The sequence below is a fragment of the Crassostrea angulata genome, chromosome 8, assembly GCF_025612915.1.
Source record: "Crassostrea angulata isolate pt1a10 chromosome 8, ASM2561291v2, whole genome shotgun sequence".
In the NCBI taxonomy this organism is placed as follows: domain Eukaryota; kingdom Metazoa; phylum Mollusca; class Bivalvia; order Ostreida; family Ostreidae; genus Magallana; species Magallana angulata.
This window is the reverse complement of record NC_069118.1, coordinates 9,695,074-9,712,509: the sequence shown is the minus strand read 5'-3', so window position 1 is coordinate 9,712,509 and position 17,436 is coordinate 9,695,074. Positions and strand designations below refer to the sequence as shown.

Sequence of the window (17,436 nt, the reverse complement as noted above, 5' to 3'; positions counted from 1 at the left end):
GGCCTATCCTGTGGTTCACTGTGAATCATTGTTATAATTAGAGCCTGCCATTACAGTTGTACATTGTACAAGTACATGTATAAGCATATTAAAGGACATGAATGACTGTCATGGGTACTGTCCACCTTGATAGCTCTGCATAAAGCCTTACCAGCCAAGTCATGTTGTATGCAGTGTCCATTAAATTTTAAACAGGTGTCTAGTTTACTGTCATATCATTGTATTTATGTATCTCCCTTTTTTTTACCAAAAGAGAGAGTTTTCATTTGGCATCTTGTAGTTTTAAAATTCGATTGATTCAGCACCTACATGTATAATCTCCTAATTTGTTTCTTTAATCCGTGGAATAATCTTATATAACTCAACCCCCCCCCCCCCCCCGCGTGATTGATTCAATTATTTTCATTCCATGAAATGTACCTATCTCGTCTAAGGTAAACGAATTATGATCGACATTATCCGCAGAAAACTGATTCAGTCAATCATCACGGGTTTCTGGTGTATACATGCGTGTTGTTTTCCAAAATGCAGCACATGACTTAAATGTTGATACCTCAAAGTAGGATGAACAAAACCCACATACTATTGAGTACATCTATCAGGATTTTCTATGCAAAATGATTGTGAAGTTGTACACCTAAGCTAATTTGTAATTGTTTTAACAATATCCAGGATCTAACAGCTTGCATAATCGATTGTCGTTATGAGTAAATGTTGATACTGCTTGTTCTATTCTCTGGGCAGTGTCTTCTCTAAACATCCAATTGTTGTTCTCGACTCATCTAAGGTCATTGCCTTAGTACCTGTTTTTATGATTCTAATCTGTTTTTCTTTGGAGCTTTTTCTTTTGTTTGATGGCGAAACTTGTGATGAATCTCTGCAACTGTGCATTTAAACATATGTCACAGCATTTTTCGATTTACATTTTCCGGTCTTCCCACGCACAGTCTCTGGTTTTTCGTATTTCGCTTGGGCTGAAATATTTACGTAGTATACTTGATGGTTAACAGCATCCGCAGGTGGGAAGTATCTTCTAAACTCTACCATGTTACTTACTTCTCTTCCCTATCTTTTTTAACATATTGAATTTATTGTACAATGAAAAATCAAATGTACTTATAGAAAAATAATCCAAATCCGTTTGTTTCTATCAATTTTTTAAGGCCGCGAAAAGAGAAAACCATGATCTTTTTTAAAAAATCGTTTTAGAACGCAGAGAATTTTTTTTAAACTCTCGTTTATGGATTTTTATGTGGCGACGGATTTCTTTGTGTATATATAGATCTCTTCTACAGTTCTTATGAACTCTTGTGCCAGGAGATGTAGAAACATAAGTATGCACACAAATTCCTTCTTGCTTTATTGATCATCCGATTTTTATTTACTGGACTTAGAATAAGAACTAAAGGTACATTTCAACGATATAAATGCGTCATGCTTTACAAAAGAAAAGAATTTTCACGATTAAGGTGGCTCTATACACCACTTTTTGATGACGCAGTACGCAAAAAAGTAAATCTGGAAACATGTATTTCCGGTACTGGCTGATTTAAACTGAGGTGAATTGTATGGGAACCGCTATATTGAAAAATTTGTTAAATGGATAGATTTAATTTGATAATTGGAAAATTCATTACTTACAAGTAATGTGGTATGTGACACCTTCACGTTGTGTGGTATTATTTATCGAAATAAACAATAAAATCAAGTATAAATTTTTAAAAAGTTTCTTTAGCATCATCGATATGTTACACCGTAGCGCAGTGGTTTAGTGGGTTAGCTACAAACCAGTAGGTCATGAGTTCGATTCCCGTTGAGAACAATAAATTTTTTAACTTTCCAAAAACTTCTAAAACGTATTTTTTAGTTGAATACCGTGAAAGAAAATTCTAAACAGGTGAAAATATTTCAATTATAATATACTTTAATGCACATTAATATCGACACCTAACGGGGATGAGAGGGTTGCTTTGAATTTCTCTCAGGTTGGGATACATAAATCCTATTTGCCTAGTCAATGTTCCCCTTTATTTAGTTTTGCATTAAAGCGAATTTATTCACTTATACAGGGCAAAGTCTATAATAAAATATGTATGTATTTATCATTCCAACATTATATTTAGGAAATTTTCTTAAACTCAGAAATGAATGGTCCCCAAGGTGTTTGGGCCTTGGGACTTAGGAACGATAACCCTTACATGAGGAACTTTCATACCAAATAAAATTTAAAAAAAAAATTGTGTTTATTTGCAATGGTTTTCATTCAATTTTTTATGTCACATTTATTAAAATACATTTTCTTATAACATCAAGCAACTTTTTCAGATGATTTGTCAACAGAGTAAGAAAATATGAAAAATTATGTTTTGGGGAAATACTAAAAAAAATTGCAATAATAACATTTTTGAATGTTAAGAAGTGTTATATTTTTTTATGTGTCCGAAGGAAATATCCATCATATGACAAAATAATTTCTCTCAATTTGTTGATAGCTGTCTTTTTAAAAAATATTTTACAAAAACACGAAAAAACATTAAAAAATTCTTTAAAATTACCTATAGTATCCCTATCGTCATTTTAATATTTGATAAGTATATGTTTTGTGGTCTGCTATTGAAAATTGGAATAAACTGTGGGTGTATAGAGCCACCTTAATGGGTTTTTTAAAAAAATTCTGCATTTATGTACTGCAGATTTTTTTTTCACTCAGACAGTATGAGTATGGCAATTTACAGAAGCTGTAACTTTCTTCCGGTAAAAAATACCTAAGGAGCAGTTGTTTTATTGCAGCCAAAATGTATTTGTTTGAATCAAATTTAAAAAAAAAATTAAAGTAACAAATGTGTCTCTTCAATTTATCAGCAAATAGCATTGTTTTGCTTCTGCTGCATTATTTTGAATCAAGGAAAACGTTTCTACCGAAAACTTCAAATACTTTAATTTTTCAAGTCAGGTATTAATTTGAAACACGATTGTAATTTTAATGCGATTGTTTTGGCAGTTTTGATAAGGGACTACCAAAAATAATGTTTTGGCGAAATTAACAGTATTTAAGACTAAACATAGTGTTTTGTTTAAAGAAAAAACTGGGATAAGCTTGGTCACTATCACCCCTGCGAATGTTATTGTCATTTAAATTTTAGACCACGTGATTTTATTTGACCCTTTCAGGTACGCAGTAAAAATCATGCCTCGTGTTTATAGCCTATTTCATTGAATCTAGGTACTTTTAATAAAATATAAAATCTACAGGTTTATTGATTTTAAACTTTATCTTCATTAATTGGTGGATAAAATGTGTTCTAGAAATAAATGCAACAATACAAAAATTAGTTTTTGTCTGCTGTTGCAACAATTAACATGCTTGTAGAGATCCACCTGAGGATTAATTTTTGATCCGCGCCTGACCTAGTTATAGCATTAATAGTGAAACAGATTATATTATTTTATGCAGAATGTTCATTGAAAATGGCTCGATATACTAAGTTTTTATGCAAAACAGACACCCATTATTTTTCTAAAAACATGGAATTGCACACCATAAGCATCAAACATGGCTATGATTTTATTAAGCAACCCAATGTTCATATTATCAACCACTCTGCACGTGGTTGAACACGAACGATAACTCTGTTTCGAGTATCATCGTTTAACTTTTAAAAAAAACGCTAGATGGTGAAATAAGACATTTTAAAAGATGTTGATGGTTTAACATTAATCAAAGTAGGATATGAAATGAAAATCGACCAGTACTTACGTATTTTGAGAATATTATCCAAACACTTTTACTTCCGCTCGAAATCTCACAGGAACTGAACAAATCTCGGTGAAGTCTCGTGAATTTTCATTCGAGCACCTCTAGATTTATTACAAACTTAGCAACGATAAAGAAAACATTCCGAACACATTCGCAGGGGTGACTATGTCAATTGAATTGTGACTAAAATGTAACTAATCATTACTTAATAGCGTGAATCTATCTGCACATTCAAGATTTTATTTGACTAAATGGTTCATGTCCACCTTGTTTAGAAAGTATAATGGGGTATTTTCCTGTCTTTTGATAAGCCACTAAATCAATTTACTTTCTTTTGGCAATATAGAAACTTATCTATTGGTTATTTAAATAATGAATGGGTCACGTAAGGTGAAATTCTTTAAGACTTATGTACACGGAACTTGCTAAACATATGTCGTACTGTAGATTTATTTCCTAATACATGTATCTTATCAATTTGCACATCTTTGGAATTCTTCCTGGTTTATTAACTGTATAAAAGCCCTCGACAGGATACCTGAAGTTCCCAGATAGCAAAGATAGACAATCATATGTTAATATCAGCGGTTTTTTTAAACATGTCGGGACGACATTTATTATTGTGTATTTCATTATCACTATTAGAATTGCCGATAGAAGCTAGTCATTTTAGAGGCGGCACTATTAGCTGGAAACCTACTGGAAATGGGAATGAGGTTTAGATTGATTTCGACTTGTTAAAAATTCTATCAAAAGAATATCCTTCTTTACATTCATTCTTTTTCTGTTATTTCCGTATTTCAAAAACAGATTTAGAAATTCAAAAGGATTTTTTTAACAAGCTCAAAATTGATGACTAATGATATTGAGTATTGTGACTAACATTTGCTTAGTTTTTATTGATGTTTTAACGAATCAAAGACGTGTCTTTCACAGGTTCGGTTTTCCTTTAAATTAGGATGGACTTATGGAAATGGTCCGGGTTGTACCCCTAGTAAAGTTGGACAACTTGTAACTGGACATAATTCATTGTTTTGGACATGCACCAGTGGTTGTAATGGGACTGTTAAACTTGCAAACACCAACTATATATGTACAGGGGCAAGTGTGAGCGATGATTGGGAACAAGGAGAAAACACATTTATTCATACATTTCCTGGAATTGGACCATATACTGTTGAGTAGGTGGATTTACTTTCACAAAATAGAAAAGTAACATATTAATAATTGACCTATTTGTGACATTTTATTCCGATACAATTCAATTCAATTTGTTTAGGTTCATCGGTGGTGCCTGGGTTTCATTGGATTATGGAAATGCGGGAAGTTGGTCCGTGGGAACTGTTGTTTATTTAGCAGATCGTAGTGATACTCATACCAAGAACAGAAGTCCAGTCACAACGGGGAAACCAATGTATACGTATGTATTCAAACCTAATATTTAATTATTTTAGCAATGTTACATGTATTAAACAATGTATCATCACAATCATAAGGTATCATTAATGTATTTGTGTAAGAAATGTACCACTTCATCACTTCGTTGTATAACAAAAAAATGTCCAAAAAATATTTTTCATTTTTCATAAACTTTGAAAAGTATTCGATTTCAAAAATTTCATAGCTACGTGTATGCTGATGGAATGCGGTATTTTAATTCTTATTTTTTAAATTGTCTTTGATCTATTTATACCGACCAACAAAATATACTTTCTCTTAGCTAGCTATAAATGGTTATGATTCTATCATTTTACATTAAGATTAGATGTTATGCCAAAAATATGAATATTGTACAAATAAAGTATGATTTTAAATTTTTTGAATACGCGTTCTATGCTTGGTTTAGCTAAGTTGATTTTGTGTATAAAACACTTCTGAAATTATAAAAAATTACATAATGTATAAGACTGTGTAAAGTCTACTTGTAAACGAAACGTACCGGGCCCTTCATTATTAGAATAACTAAATGCAGTACTCTTGTGTTTCCATTATCGCTTAGACTTCAGTATGGGTGTCAGGCCACGATACGTATCCCAGTTGTTGATGACGATGGGGACACCGTGAGATGTCGCTGGTCGACAGGGTCAGAGTGCGTCTCTATCTGCAATGCTCTACCGTCAGCAACGATTGATAGTGTGAGTATTACAAATTAAAGAACAACTCTAGTGTTCATGGTAATCAATGCCTTTGGTAAAATTTCTCAAACAAGCACAAACTAGTAAATATTTAAAAAGGAAATAATTATCTTGTTTGATCGCAATTAAAAAGAAAATGAACATGTGTTAGGGGGTAATGCCGTGTCGTATTCGACATCGGGACCCGCTAGTTGGAAGTCAGACGGCCACAAATGATTGTGTCAATGACACAATTTCCAAATGCATTAAATCTACATATTGTTACGAGCAGTCATAAAAAATAATCACATTCTAGAGTTAATTATAAAAGATACTAACTTAATACATTGATAATGGCAAAAAAGTAAATTTCTAAATTTTGAATAAATTAAGCAAAACAAAAGGGTTAAGCATTAAAAATATGAAAGAATAGATAAACTCATCATACTGATGTCAAAATATTTCAGAAAAGATGTAAAATCAATAACATCGGACACAAAAAAACCAATAGATATATGTGAAATAATGCCATTGGTAAAACGGTTTTAACTGCATCGACAATACTTTTTAGAAGTGGTTAACTCATGTTATTAAGTTCCTTCGGTATTGTTCTACTTTACTTTGTCTGTATGTATTTAATGTTTGGAAAACAAATTCGTCATATTACAATGTGAAGCATATGTATTATTAGTATTCGTTTTAATTATATTGTATTTTTCTTCTATTTTTGTATTAATGCAGAATACCTGCACAATATCATTTCCTGCAAATACACATCAAATGGGAAATATGCGGTCGCAGTTTCTGTAGAGGACTATCCGAAGTCCACCATAACTATTGGATCCCAGGTTTATACCTCAAGTACTAAGATGTCGACAGTTAATTTACAGGTATTGATAAATTACAATTCCGTTTGTATTATTGTGCTTTTTGAAAGAATATACTTTCATGTTTATACGATACGTTTGATTTCGGTATTGATCTTTGCTGAGGAAAACTTGTTATTTTAGTTTTTAGTACAAACTCCACCTGTATCAGTAAATTGTAACGACAAGCCTCGTTTTATAAGTCCAACACCAGCGCAAGGTTCAACCATTCAAACTGACATTTTGCAGATCTTCCATCTCTCTTTCTACGTCACTAATACCAGAAGGTAACAAGTTCATTCTCAATTCTAATAATATCAATATGGAGTTTAAACGTTTTGGTGTCGTATCTGTAGTTTCATTTACCTGTTGGATATAGTAGTACTAATATACTTTTCTGTTCTTTAAACAGAATTACAAAGGTAGATATCACCTCACCTGCTGGGATGACTTATACTTCTCTTCAATCTGTTCCTTCTCAACCCGGGAGTGTTTTTGTCACTACATCATGGACGCCACAGCAAAACCAAATAGGAATCCACATTGTTTGCGCTTTGGCAGAGGACTCTATAGGGTCGTTACAACTTTTTTAAATAATGATTGTCTATATGTAAATTTTCAAAGGTAGACTAGAATATTTCAAATGTATCAATTATTTATTGCAACATAATATCCTTCCACCTTTCCAAATTATTGTAAGATATATCATGTGCTTTAAAAACTTTTTATTTTTATATAGGAAAACAAGTGAATCGCGATGCATTAATGTAAATGTAAACGGTAAGCATTAATTGAAAACTATCGAAAACACATATAATCAATTTCAATGACAACTCTTGTGACTTTGAAAACAATATAAAAAACTATAACTTCAATACATTTAAGGAGGCCGATAAGGTGGTCTTTTTTGGGGGTAAAAACTACAATAGCAAAACTCTTTCTTTTTTAATCATATGTAGTTTACACAAACTCTAGTATATCTGCGAATTTTCAAGAAAATCTACTGTCTGGCTCTCTATAGGGACCATCTCATAATACAGGTTAATTTACCAATGAAAACTAATGCCAGCATTCCTAAGGCAATGGAGTATAACTTAATGTATAATGCATTGTATATATGATAAAGTGTGTGGTTTTTGTAATGAGCAGAAGTTAAAATGAGTAAATTTCTACATGAATTCTTATTCAATGTAATTCATTATCATCACAATTAAAAATAATGATATCTAAGTGGTTTTCAGACGTAAGTCCCTGTATAAGTGGGCCTTGTCAAAACAATGGTACGTGTGTTAGAAAAAGTTTAACACTGAACTACACAATGTCATGTACATGTGTCCTCGGATTCACGGGCCAATTTTGTGAAATAGGTATATCTTTTCACTCATTAAAAATATGAACAAAAATAAAACGATCAATATTGTTGATTTTCGCTCTTTTTAAATCTAATGATATTTTCAAATAATGTCAAATAATCTTTATTTTGTTTCCATAAAACAGATAAAAATGAATGTTTAAGTGGACCTTGTCAAAATGGCGGGACGTGCCTTGACCTGATTAACAGATTTGAATGTCAGTGTGTGCCCGGATATACCGGAAATCAATGTGAAATTGGTAGTATATTTTTATCCATTAAGAATTCAAAATCAGATGTAACAAAAAAAAAATGTTTTGATTTTCGTTGTTTTTCTATATGTACTGAAAAAGTATACTTATAATCGTTTTAATTTTTTTATTCACAGATATTAATGAATGTACAAGTGGACCTTGTCATAATGACGGGTCGTGCCTTGACCTGATTAATAGATTTGAATGTATGTGTGTGCCTGGATATACCGGAAGTCGATGTGAAATTGGTACTATCTTTAGCGAGTAATATCTTTGAAATCATCGTTGTTATTATAAACCGATCATCACACTCAAACGTGTTTAAAAGATTATTGCTTTGCTTTGTTATACTTGATGGTTAGAAAAGAATATGATTATTATAGAAATAATAATTGGCAAATTGAATAGAAACACAAACTTTATTGATAATTATCATTTAACCGTTAAGCTAATTAGTATTTTTTAGAAGAAAATAATGATAGGTTACTTTAAATATAACTAATTAAGCAAAGCAGAATAAGGTTAAATTAATAACGGAATTAATAGTCATTATTCTTTTATATTTATAAAGATTCAAATAACAGGATAAGCAAAAAATGTATGCTTATATAAATGATAATCTTCATATTTTACGGATAATATATACAGAAGAACTAATTATAAATATCTCTTACATTAGCTTAGTCAATTCCCAAAATAACTCTTTTGTAACAATATAGGATGCAACTTAAAATCTAGGGAATTGCGTCAATTTCAGACATAAATGAATGCGCCAGCAATCCATGTGAGAACCAGGCTACATGTAATGATCTTGTCAACTTCTTCAACTGCACCTGTCTCTCCGGGTTCACAGGTGACCAGTGTCAAATAGGTATCAAATATTGCTATATACCTCAATAATAACTTTAAATGTAATAGATTATTGTACCATATGTCATGATATCTCCCCTTAAACAAATATATATAATTACACCTTTTTATATAAGTGATAAAAAACTTATTAAAAGAATGAATTTAAATGTGTTAAATAAGTTAAGTGTATTATTGCATTTAGAATATGACAATATACCTCTTGAGTGCGACCAATATGAGATAAAATTGTAAATGTTTTTTTTTTTAGATATAAATGAATGCGAAACCGGCCCATGTATATTTCTGTTTGATTGTGAAGATCGTATCAATGACTACCATTGTAACCTGATAGAGTGGAAACTTGCCCTGATCATTTTAACTTTTGTAATGCTGAGTCTGATTGCCATTTGCGTTTTTACCTGTATTTTCAAAAGAAAAACGTACAAAGATATGGATCACAACTGGTAAGAATAATTTAACCGCTTTTTGTATATTACTTTTACATAATTTTGAATATATTTTATTTCAAGTTATCGGCAAAATACGTGGGTTTTTTTTTAAAACTAGTATGTTTTAAATGTATGTTTATTTCTAAACTAGGTTGGCGTATTTTGGTGATATCCATCAAGCTGATATGCAATCAAAAGTTTTGTGAGGTTTTTTTTTATTTCTCTATCATCTTATACTACAAAAAAGAAATAAATATTTCCATAACGAAAAACATAACGTCGCTTCTTGCTCTATTTCAGGTTTAATAGAAAAATTCCATTCAGGAGGTTTTAAAAACATTACAAGACTGGATGAGATGCCATTTTTTGAAAGAGACTGAATCAATAGATTCATTAATAATGTCAGATGTTACATAAAAAAGATTGAATAAAATATATTATGATTTTTATTGATTGTTTAGTCATTTTTTTATCATTGATTAGATTTATGATTGTGACGATTGTGAGAGATGTGAGTTAATATTGTGTAATATTTGTAATACACGTATGTATGAACGTGAAATGAGTGTCCTGCCGAGCGGTTGCAATTTTTCTATGAAAACGTACCCAGTTAAACCCGGGATTCTACTGTGCGCTTAGTTTATATAAAAACATATTGTTCGAGAGTTTTAAAAGTAAATTAGATAAAAGTGTTTAATTACTGATTTCATTAACAAATTTCCCCAACAAAAATATTTACTGTTTTAATCAAACTTAATTTCAAAGAGAATTATCTTAAGCCCAAACCTTAACAATGCACCCTTAGGTAGCAAGGGACAGTTTCGAATAAAGTACCCGTCAATATTTTTGTAAAATTGAGAATTGCTGTACTTGAAGGCTTATGAGTGTTGCTAAAATTCATGAAATGATTTTTAATGATAATCATTAGTTAGAGGGGTGTCTCTTGTTGAAATTGATATGCAATATGTAGGCCCCTTATGTTAGGTACATGAGAATCAGAAGTAAAATGCGAAACCTGCGGCTATGGCTGTTGTGCTGACTTTACACAGTGAAATTGCAAGTTACAGACGGGAGGTAAAATAACACGAAAAGTAGGTGGATGGGACAATGTAAACTATACACCGGTAAGTTTCTGACATGTGATAGTGCAACATGCACGCGGTACGGAAGGTCAACCCTCTGCAGGGAATTAGCTGGGGGAGGTCTAAAAAGCTGAAAAATCATGAAAAATTGGCAAAATATGAAAGGGTCAAAATCTCACCAAAACCAGTATGTAGAGAATTTTACAGGTTTTGACTAGTAATTTTCTTCAGAAATTGGTGATTGGCCTTATAAAGAGTGAATTAAAGGTATTTGTTTCTAGTTACAGAGTTCCGAAGACATGCATCCATTGGCTACAATGAATTGTATAAAAAAAAACTGTCCCCTGCCACCTTAACTGAAATATCTGAGATAAATGTCCTAACCAACGTTTCAGACTAGCAATCTAACTAACCTGCCCCGGACAAGCTAACTATGCAAAAAATCCTGGCTACAGACCTGTTGTCATTAATCAGCTGACGTCTCTAGCTCACTTTGACACTGATGTACAGATGTATTTAGCCTTACACGGGCATGGTCACGATTTTGGTTAAAATTTTATTTTCCATTTTTTAATATTTGCAATGCTTCGGGGAGGCATTTTAAATAGACAACCGAAATTTAAGTGTCATTTGTTGAGTTATAAGCGAGTAACAGAGCTTTAAATTCAAAGCGTTTGTTAACATTTTGAACGTTGAAGTAAAAGTTTCAGTTTTAAACTTAAATTGAATGTGTTAAACGTTAGGAACTGTGTATCTATGCTTAAAATCAATAAAAAGATAGACAAGGAAGCTGGAAAAATGATTTTTTTACTGGTATATTGAACCTATGTAAACAAAAACAGGGCACGAGCCTTGTTTACATGACAAAGAATTGTGAGCCCTGTATCTTCCTTATAACTTTACGAATGACTCTTAAATTTTATTTGATCATTTAATAATGCATTTCTAAAGCATTGTAAAATAGAATTTGACCAAAATCGTGGCCGTGTCCCTTTAAATGTAAGTATCAAAGCTACAATGGTTTATTAAGAAATACTAGAAGACTTTTCATCCCTAATTTAGCCTTTATTCTTACAATCACAGGAACTCTCACATAAACTCTGCAGTGTTCACTTTGATTCTGCCAACTACCACCATATGCATACCTTAACCGCCCTATTTGAATTTTAAAGCTGTAACAACATTAAATAGCTTAAAGCATATGATCAGTTGTAACCCTTGGTGGTTCTTACACCAGTATTAGACTTAGTATATCGTTAGTATCTTGTAATTACGATTAAGTAGGAAAACATATCAATCGATCGGCAGCAGTATGTTTCAATATCATAGATTTTCCGTTAGAATAATGACTAGATAAAGTTTTGTTATTTTTTAGCTTTGATGTAACTCCCTTTTGCTCTAGGTCCTCCAGAGAATCAAATTCACAAAAACAGACTGCATTAAAGGTGGCACAACACTCAGTTGACCTATTGCCATTGATCTTCGTCCATCGTCGTGTGTTGTTCGTCATGTGTCGTCCGTTAACAATTTTACATTTTTTACATATTTTCTCGAAGACTACAAGGCCAATTGTTACCATTTTTGGTCTGAATCATATCTAGAATAAGAGGAATGTAAATTGTGAAATTTTTTACCTTACCACCCGGCCTCATTTTCAAAATCTTCTCCACTCCCACATTTTGGAAAAACTAAGTGCATCGTTGTGATTTTCATGAAGCTCATCTCTAAATTGTGAAATTTATGGTCCTTGGGTCAGGGGTTCAGGCCCTAGGGTACGGTTATGTTTATGAAGCCCTCTGCCTTAATTGTGAAAATCATTGCCCCGGTGCCAACGGTTTAGGCCCTAGGGCGGGACCAATATGGTGCCAACGGTTTAGGCCCTAGGGCGGGACCAATATGGCCATATAGTTAAAATTTATTTAATCTTAGAAAATCTTCTTCTCCACTCCCAGTGGTGGGATATAAACTGAATGCATTAATCTGATATTCATGAAGCCCACCCCCAAAATTGTTAAATGTTTGTCTCATGGGTCAAGGGTTGGGGCCTTTGGGCGAGGCCAATATGACCATATAGTGAAAATGTATCAAATCACAGAAAATCTTCTTCTCACTCACATAAATAATATATAGAAAACAAAATGCATGGTTATTATGTCCATGAAGCCCTGTAACCAAATTTAGGTAGAGGCTAAAGACTGATATACCATGCTTTGACAAATCATTTACCTTTATTCTTGGTACAATTTCGATTTTAAAATACATTTTGATACCAAATATGCTTTCGATGCATAACCAAATAGTTAGCATTTGGTCAATTTTCTAAACGTTGCGGAACCATTTATCAAATGAGTCCAGAGGTCAACATATCAAAATATGCATCCACAGTGCATAAATGCCATAAGGGGTTGCTAAAAAATCAACTCTCATCCAATGCATATAGTCTTCCTTTTCATTTTATTCTTATTGTTATGAAATTTACACATTCCCTTGGCTCAATCCCAGAAAACCTCTACATCAAACGCGTCAGAAATGATAGTGACGCATTAAATAAGATTTGAGTTCTCTTTGATTCAAACATGCAATACAATTTTTTTGCTTCGATTTTGTCGTCATTTTAATATGGATCTAAAATATGACTTATATTGGCAAACATTGTGTTTGAATACTATAGATTGTTTTTGTTTAGTGTTCATATCTTTAGCTTGTAGTGCTGCCATTGAACAAACTGACAAATGTTTTGTATTCTAATCACGAAATCAGATTTTGATACCATAAAAAAGAATGAGACAAGTATTTCCTTAATACCGTCTTTGAACACATGAGTCTTTTCAGAAATCTACGTTAAAACTTGGTTGGGCTTACGGTCAAGGACCAGGATTTAACCCCAAATAATATAAAATAATAATTCGACAGTAAATATTGCTAATGCAAATTACGTATGTACTGGTGCCAGTCAATCAGAAAACTTGGAACAAGGAGAAAGAACATTCACATATACTCTTCCAGGAATTGGTCCCTACAAGGTGGAGTGATTGTCCATTAAAACAAGTTACTCATATGTACCGTAACGAAAAGGAATACTCATCTTGAACAAATCTCTTTCGTCACTTGGTGGCTAATAAGTCCTTTTTAAATAAGATAACTAGTTAAGACATAAAGTGAACATATAAAAAAAGTGTCTTTTAGATTTAAAGGTAGTGCCTAGGTGACTCTTAGTTACAGTTCGCCACGGAGCAGGTTCATTGGCGCTATTGTTTATCTAGCAAGAAGAAAAGTCAACCAAACACAAGCCCCATGACAAGTGGCAAGCCAACAAACAGGTTAGTTATTTTTTTTAATGAATTCAGTGTCATTGATATTTCGAATATTCTTATGAACTTTTTTGTATAGGAATTTGCCTATATTGCAAAACTTGATTGCTCTCTCTTTCTCTCTCTTTCTCTCTCTCCCTCTCTCTCTCTTTCTCTCTCTCCCTCTCTCTCTCTCTCTCTCTCTCTCAATGATTTTTACGCAGAGCGCAATACGGCTGTAAATGAAATTGTTATCTCGGTTGTTGATGCTGATGGTGATAATGTAGGATGTCAATGGTAAAACGGTACCGAGTGTGTGTCTATCTGTGATGCATTGTCTAATGCTGCCATTGATAATGTACGTTAAATTTATCAATTTATAAATTCTACAGAAAAAAACATTTTTTAAAAAATGTGATTTGTTTAAATGTGTAAAAAAGGCTTAATTTACAAACAAGAATATTTGTAGCATATATTGTAAGCAAATGTTACAATATACTATCAAAATAATGATATACGTATGCTTTTTTAAACGCATTCAGCTACATTGCAATGATCTTGTAAATGTAATAAAACTGATGTAACCATCAAATATTGCTTTTCTCTTGAAAAGCATTTATTATAACTTACTTCATATTCTAAGAATAGGTAATTGCAGATCTAGAGATTGTTGAAACATTACTGAGAATCATAGTTAAGAATTTGATTTAAATTCAACGTTTTTTAAGTAATATAACATAATTTTGGTCACTTTACCCTCTCTTAACCGCGAAGCACACACGCAAACACTAAAAGCTATAACTATAAATTAACAAATTGTATTCCAAGTCTAAAATAAACAGGGAATGAGTGATTATTTGAGCACACCATGTCCATCAGAAGGACAAACAGCAATGCATCTAATGGCTTTTATATAATAAAGAATGTTTAAGAACTATAACAAACTTTGTTTATTTTGACAGAGACGACCTTGTTTCAAGACGACAGAGACAACCTGAATATTATTTTCTTTTTCATTCATGCTTTATAATTTATTAAAATAATATCACATCCCTGTCGTTCTTTACATTTTTCTGACTGTACAAGTGTCTGATGTTGACTATAACAGTTAAATATTTAGACTGTGTTTCTAGTTTATAAATAACATGACTATGTACATGTAACCAGTTTTTTGATCTCTGCGAGCTGATATCATTCAATCAAATAATCTGTAGTAGCTTTATATTTTGATATGTACAATTAAGTGGTTAAGCTACATCAAACTATGTATAGGTATAAGTATAGATAGATATGATCGTCACAATATGTGACAATTAATTGAAAATTAAAAAGATTATTCAAAGAAAAAAAAGATACGAAAATTACCTTGTGTATATAATTTAACTTGATAATAAAATTTGTAGAACACGTACACAATAAGATTTTCAGCCACGCACACATCCAACGGAAAGTTTGCTGTTGCGGTAACAGTAGAGGATATTCCAAAATCTAATATATCTATCAGGGGTCATGTATACTCTACCGCCAGTCCTCTCTCAACTGTAACCTTACAGGTAAATTAGGTCAACCTTAAATCTTATACAGTGAATGTTATCATTATCGATGACGTTCTATCTTAGACTTTGGGGTAATACAGTAAAACTCGTTTAGTACGAACACGAATATTGCGAATTTACGGATATAGCGAAGTCATCTTGGATCCCCAGCTATGTAAATTTCATGAATTTTTTATACGGTTATAACGAATTACGGATATAACGAAGTAATTTCTTAGGTCCCAGTGACTTCGTTATAACCGAGTTTTGCTGTACATTAGGCTAATACATTTTAAATTCAGATTTCATTAAATAAAAGTTAAAATGCATCGAGCAATCAATAAAGCATTGAAAATGGTTTTTTAAAAAATCAACGTCAAAGAGTTCTTTTTTAATCTTTTATTTAAAGTTTCCCTCTACCCATAGAGGGACACAATAAGAAATGTATCCATTGATTGTTAACATTTCTGTCTTCATTATCTACTTTACAGTTTCTTGTTAAGACACCTCCACTAACAGTAAACTGTAACGACAAACATGTTTTCGTTAGCCCTACTTTAGCTAACAAGGATTCACCGTCCATGTAGATATCCTTAAAGCATTGAACGTATCATTTTACGTTTTTGGCAAAAGTGATGTTAATAATTTATGTTGTTTTTTTGTCCCAATTACATTATCATTGATAACTTGAAAGTTTCAAATATATAGTTAAGTCATTCATTGTCTTGATTTTAGGTTTACAACATCTTTGATATTTTGACATTTTGAATTTTTTTTTTTGTGTGATATTTTATTTCTGTAATATCATTGCTTACTTGACCATGTATAGCATCACGGGAATTGGCCTGACAACACCAGCAAGTATGACGTATACACCTCATCAAGTTAACCCTTCACGTAATAAAACAATGTTCGTCAGATCGATGTGGACGCCACAACCGAACCAAATTGGGTCCCATATTTTGTGTGCTCTTGCTGAAGATATTTTGGGGTATAAACTTTCATAATTTTTTTTCTTTTTTGCTTGTTAAGTTGTTAAGTATAAAATAATGACTCAAATACCCATGTTGAGATTAAATATGTCATTTATTGCTGATGATAGAAAATAACTATAGTAAATAGGCGATCAGAAATACAGACTATTTTCACAATACCAAAATGACCTATCAATATGCTGATCCCCTAAACTTACAGAATAAAACATGTCAAACTAATATTGTTTTTTATGTTGACGGTAACGAATAATGAAAGATGAGACCTCTTTTCGTCTAACTTTAATATAAACTGTCCTGCAAAAAATTGTCTCACAGGATTTGTGGTTAACCAACTTCTAATAAAGCAAAATTCATATTCCTATTCTGTATGGAATTGTCGGATGGGTTAAGATAAGCTATCTTATCGAACTTTATACATTAAGATACGAAGGATATTGTTGAATATATCTCGTCAAATTGAAGTATGTCTTATTTCCAATCTCAGATAACAAATCAGTAACAATTATATTCAAGAAGAATAGTATTGAAATATTGCTTAGGTATATTTATGAACTAGGAGTATTTTAAGGGGGTTTTCAATAGGTGCTTCAAACCCGAGATAGACTAAACTAAGTTGATATCCTAAGGCTCAAAATACAAATAAAATGTTTGTCATCCCTTTTATCTAACATGAAATATTTGCACACAGGGAGTTAAAATGTAGAACATGTTTTGTTTTTGTTTTAGACATCGCCTCATAGTTTATGTCAAGTTTTCTTAGTGAAGCTTAACATGAAAAAATTCAAAATGATTCGTACACATACAGAATATCCAAACAAAAAAATTACAGTATGATTATTCAATGTTTTATATGATACCTGTTTCGGTTGTTTACATCCTTGGTATTTACTT

General features: G+C 32.0%; 1 pseudogene; it reads left to right on the top strand.

The window, feature by feature from the left end:
- Positions 1-10,096, top strand: part of LOC128159540 (fibropellin-1-like) — a 39,216-nt pseudogene extending 29,120 nt beyond the window's left edge.
- The last annotated feature ends 7,340 nt before the right edge of the window (positions 10,097-17,436 follow it).